Source organism: Ascidiella aspersa, chromosome 1 (assembly GCF_963924565.1).
Source record: "Ascidiella aspersa chromosome 1, kaAscAspe10.2, whole genome shotgun sequence".
Classification (NCBI taxonomy): domain Eukaryota; kingdom Metazoa; phylum Chordata; class Ascidiacea; order Phlebobranchia; family Ascidiidae; genus Ascidiella; species Ascidiella aspersa.
In genome coordinates this window covers 8,687,988-8,694,003 of record NC_139447.1, presented here as the reverse complement: position 1 = coordinate 8,694,003, position 6,016 = coordinate 8,687,988, and positions in this window count along the sequence as shown.

The following is a 6,016-nucleotide window of genomic DNA, read 5'->3' as shown; positions in this document are numbered from 1 at the left end:
CCTAAGGTTTTGTGAGTTAGGTTTATCAGCCTTGATAAAAAAACAAACAGAAAATTGTGTAAATCAACTTTAAGCATTACCTAACTTTAAACTGCACAGATCTAGTCCCTTTTTTAGGTTAAAAAACAAAACCTTGGAAGAATAATAGCTTGTAGAAGTCCTGACATTTGTCCAGGAATTTCTAGAACTTTGCAAGCTGCATAAACAATCGGCTGCCAGTGCTGATACAAAATCAATATCCGATAAAGTTTCCAATTATTTTACACGGGTTTTCTTACATTGTGCACACCTGAAACCTTAAGATTCCTGCCGTTGTCTAGAAACTGTAGTCTCATATTACATTTCTTCCGGCGCACATGAAAACAACAAAGTACTTTTGAGCATATTAATCCAGGGGTTTGGAAATGACATGTGACTACATTTTAACGAAACGTCCACAGTAACGCCGGTTTCAGCAAGCCTCGGCACTTTTCTCCAGACGGCGAACCTATCCAATTTCAACAACACATTTGGTGAAAAGATCTTACCTGACCTTTCCAGAAAAAAATGCTTTTTTCTCTCGTTTCTCTCTTATTTTGATGTCCACTCTCTTTTTCTTTCTGTCTCTCATTTATTTCTCCGCTTCACAGGTTTTCTGTTCTGCTGCAGCCAAAGCAAAGAGGACTGAGCCAAATAAATGACGAAATAAAAATGATGCAATCTAAAACTAAATTGTTCTTGAAAATATTTGAATTGCCAATTCTTTTAAAAAAGTACTAAGTAAAAACTATACATACGGACTAATGGACAGTGCTGGGTTTAGGGTAGTTTGAGAAGTTACTTAAGCAAACGTTTTATTTTTTTCGAAAATTGCAATTGAAAGATATTTATTATGAATATGTTATCACTTGTTCATACCACAGCCGCCATCTATAAATATCAATAGTATGTTGCGATGGGAAAGTTTCACATTTTGGAGGGAGATCAGTGTAAAAAAGACTGTTTTGAATTAATATTGCCACTAATATTGGCACCTTCTTTAAGATTTTGCAGTATTTTTCATTGACAGCTGCTCGTTTACGGCATTATAGAAAAATTTTATATTTTAGGCTACTCATGAAAACTTGTTTATTGCAATATTCAAGTCACGTTTTCTACTCTCTATCTCTGCTAGTGGAAAATCTGTTTGGTATTTTCAGTGACCTCTATATATGAGCTTGTATAGAGATCCGTGCAGTTTCCTACTCAAGAAGATATTTGTGTGGATTAGAATACACTCTCTTTTTTATTTTTGACTCGGAGTACTTCATTGAGCGCCTAATTCAAACTTGGAAGTTATTTTTATAACAAAGCTGCATAACTTTTAAATTGCGCTTTGTAATTTTTGTCTGATGTTATACTTTTTAATAAGGCTCACAGATTATGCATTGCTTTATAATATTTACTCATGACAAAGTTAAAAAAATCCTTGAGACAAATCTCTCTTAAGTACATAATTACCATAAAAATGCACACTATAAAATAGGGCTACGATACATCCTCTTTTTATAGGAATCACCTTTGAAATGACCCTTCGAGGATACTGAAACCTTCCTATATTTTGTCATTTAGCATTTTGTTTTATACTTACAACATATATAAATTATTAGTAGAGTTTTCAGGATGGAACATAAGTCAAAATGACTTTTCGGCGACAGCACCAGTTCTGATCATTTTTCTTATAATTCTTTTAAAAATTCATATTTAAAAAAGTGGAAAACTCTAAATATTTATTATGTAAATTGCTAAACAAAATTGCCGCGTTTTATTCAAAAAACAGTAGATACGTTCATTAAACTTGATATTATTTTCATGGGACTTATGGATTTTTTAGGCAAAATTGTCCTCTTTTTAAGTGACCAGACTTTATATGTTGCGCGACTCGGGTCAAGTCTTAGTTAGGGTCCTCAAAGTTTGTCCCACAGTGGACTTTGTTTCGTTTCGCTGCCAAAATAGCTGTTTGAGCAATAACACATTTTCTATTACTTTATACAAGTAAAGCTGTTTCTCTGCTCGGTGTTTACGGTGTACACACTAAACGGTTGGGAACCACAGTTCTATAGTAACTTTAGTCTGTTCAAAATACTATTTTAACTACACGTGCGCTTAACGGGTTTTACGGTTTATTTTTCTCGTGATAACTGAATGTCTTTGGGTTCTTCAAGGCTTGAGTTCACCGCTGTTGTTTTGCCTCAGCTAATAAATGCCTTATCCTACTAATTCTACAAAAATATTACTTTTAATAATTTTAAAACACTAGACTGCGCACATGCACAACATTTATTAAAACCGTAGACCTGAAAAGAGATGTGTATTGCGTATGGTATATTGGTCTAGTGGCCAAAGTGAAGTACGGCAAAAAAATAAACGTCACGTTTTTTATGATAAACGTCACGTTTTTTTATCACCTCTTATGCTGGTCTCATGGCCCCACGTGATAATCGTAAGATGGTAGCACGATTCACAAGGTGGTAACCGACCTTTAATAAATGGCACAAATATTGTATACAATTGGGGCAATGAGCCCAGTTTACTTATAATTCCCTAAGAATATTTTTTTTAATTTTTTTGAACGAATTTAAAATAAAAACACCGTATTTAACTTAAATTACAGTATACATAACCAAAATCTGCTTTATTTTTAAGTTGACATTGTGAAATACTCGTGTGTAACGCACGTTTATGTTCAATTTAAATGAACACGTCTTTCGTTTCTTTAAGGCAGTGTTTTTCTCAACTTATGTGTCGCGACCTAAAATTACGTCGCTGTTTAATATATAGTTGAGTCGCCGACTGCAGACATTCGGCGACCCAACCAAATCAAACAGGGACCCATAGTTTAAGAAATAAAACAGGCAATTGAATAAATTAGGCTGGACTTCATTAATACTAACCACGTCTTCGTATACTGATTTAACTCAATAGTCGTGTGGCGTTTAATGGATTCCACGAAGTGATTTTTAATAGTTGAAATAAAAACATATTGAATATTACATTGTACATTATGGAGATTTCTGCTGCTTGACATTTTATTCCGATACCGATCCCTGATATTTTGGACAAAAAGTATCGCGATCCGATACCAAATGACGTCATTATTTTGCTCAAAGAAGACAAATAGATAAAATTTAAAAATTCAACTGTAATTTTTCCATTTTTAGGTCAAATCGTTGTTAACCTATTTTTTTGACAAACTTATATTTTATGGTAGACTGCGTTGGGTGTCAAATTATGACTGAAATGCCCCATTTATTCGGTATAGAGCAGGGGTTCCCAACCTGTGGTACGCGACAGTTTATCAGGTGGTACGCGAGTAGCTTCCGTTTTTCACAAAAACATGGATTAATAACTTTACATTTTGTTCAAATAGTCTACAACCTAAACGTAAGAGCCGTGTAAAACTGGTTGAAGAGCCGCATGTGGCTCGCGAGCCGCTTGTTGGCCACCCCTGATCTACTGTTTTACGGCTTAGTCTACAACACTGTGGTCCAACTGCAGGCCCGCGGGCCAAAGTTGGCCCGCGAGCTCCGCTTTTTTGGCCCGCGAACTGATAGTCAGCTTTTCTTCAATCTAGCAATATCACTTCAATTTTTGTTATTGTAATTAACAAAAAAACTTCGTAATTGATCCTTTGTGATTTCATAACTTCCATAGCTGAACAAAGGTGTACATTTTATATAGTTAGTATATATACCATAGGCCAGCGGTTTTTAACCTGGTGATCTTTTGAAGCAAGATAACGTACTGTTTAAATCAATGTGTCGAGCACGAGTAATTTGTTGTGTGGCCAATGCGGAAAGCCTCCTGAATTTACAGTTTAGCGCCAATCCAACCAATTAAACTAAAACAATTTTCCAACAACTCGCGTTACTATTTTTAAATTGTCTAAGTGATATTTAATTGAAAATTCCGAATTGCTTTTTGTAGGGGGGCGAAAGGCATTGCAAAATTACCAAAGGAGGTGCGGCTGAAAAAAAGTTAAAAACTATGTATAATTTGTCAGCAATAAGCCTAAGAATCGCTATTTAAAAATATTGGCCCGCAAGATATAACAAAAATTGTTTTTGGCCCGCGATGAAAAAAATTGGCCCACGCTGGTCTACAAATAGCGTTGATAAATGCTAGTTGTAGGCTAAAAATAGATAAAAAAATGATTTAATGAAATTAGTTTTTCGTTAAGAAGTGGTACGCGTGGCAGTACAAAGCGTCCAAGTGGTACGAGATCGTAAAAAGGTTGGGAACCCCTGGGATAGAGGCTATAAGTCTTTTGCGTGTGATTTAGTATGTATCCGACTCATAAAGGGCAGGCCGTTATAATAACTGTCCGTGTCAATATAATTTCTTGAGCTCTAAACAGAGTCATTTCACTCAGTCAAAATTGCCTGTTATTTATATAGATAGTTAAATCTCAGTACACACCACGATTTAATCCGCTAGTGTAAAGCCGAGTAACTAAAGTAGGCCTACAATATGTCCTCTTTTAGGAGGATTTGTCCTCATTTCTTAAGGAAAGTAAAAGGTCCTACGAGGACGCTAAAAAATGCCCAAATGACCTGTTTTTTCGCATTTCGAGTTAGCTGCTTATACTTTCAACAAGACAGTTAGGCGAGACGTTGCATTTATTTCCAAAAAAATACTGTAGCCATGAAACATGCTGAATGGCTGGTTTAAAAGAGGTTTTAAATTGCCCTACCAGCCCTATACCTTCTTGATTGTTATTGCAAACATTGCGCCAGAAAAATTGCAATAGAAACTCACATGTAAAAAGGCTCATTATTAAAGCAAAGGTGTGAGTCTCGTGGGCCTAGCCTATATCAGTGTCACTGTATGTCCAGCATTATTTCCAGCTTTTTCAGAACCGAAGAAAATGTTTATAGTGAACTGTTAAAGATCGCGTAATTTTACTTTAGCATTATAGCCCATAATGCAAATATTAAACGCATTTTTCTTGCAGCCACAATGGTGCCGAAGAAATAGACAGCCTATTAGTTGGATCAGTTTCGAGCATCTCGAAGTTTGTATATAATTTCACGATCTCAATAAAAATGATCATTCCTTGTTAGAAAAATTAAGGGAACCGCAAAGTATTCATGCAACTATACCAAGGAAATATAAAACATCATCAAACTCAAACGTAACAATTCTACTTTTCGTTTTACTTTAAAAAAATGTTCTCTTTTTGGGTTTTGGAAATATGGTAGCCCTAATACTACAGGCGGCGCAGTTGGGTAATTTTGCCAAATATTACTTGCGCCTGCTATACATTGGCAAACATTTTAATTCCAACTCACCGGTTTTAAACTCAACTTCAGTGTTTTTTTTTACATTTGAGGATTCCAATAATATTGAATCTCGTCGATATCCGGTGCCAACAAGTAGTATCGGAACTCCTGCGATGAATTTCAGCCATGATCTGCGCACCAACGCAGCGATTCTACCTTGAAAGAAAAGTTCAAGAAAAAATTGTAATTTAACATCTAAGACATAACTTAACTTTCCAAACAAAGAAAATTTGGCCACAATAGCGTAAAAAACGGTTAAATATTATCTATTTTGCCTGTTTTGACATAGTAATAACGTCAATCGGCGTCGGATTGCCCAGGACTTCCCAATCTGGGGACCAGTAAGATTGTGCGAGTTTACATGGGACGGTCTTCAGTAAGATTGTGCGAGTTTAATGGGACGGCCGTAAAGCTCCATCAACTCACAAAAGTGTTGTTACTGTAATAATTGTACATTTTCGTCCTTTTGATATGTAAAGTTGCAAACTAATGCAAAACAAACCCATAAAAACCCAATAGGTTACTAACAATTTATGCATGCCAAAACAGGGGACAATAAGTGCTTTGTTTAACAGTATAAGATCTAAGGGGCGTGAAAATTTTTAATTCATTACGTCATGCAAATTTTATGAAATTGTTCAAGAACCACTTGGAATCAAAATTTCCAACCTGCGTTTTCGTATTATAGAACACTTAAAAGGGAGTTACCCCTGGAA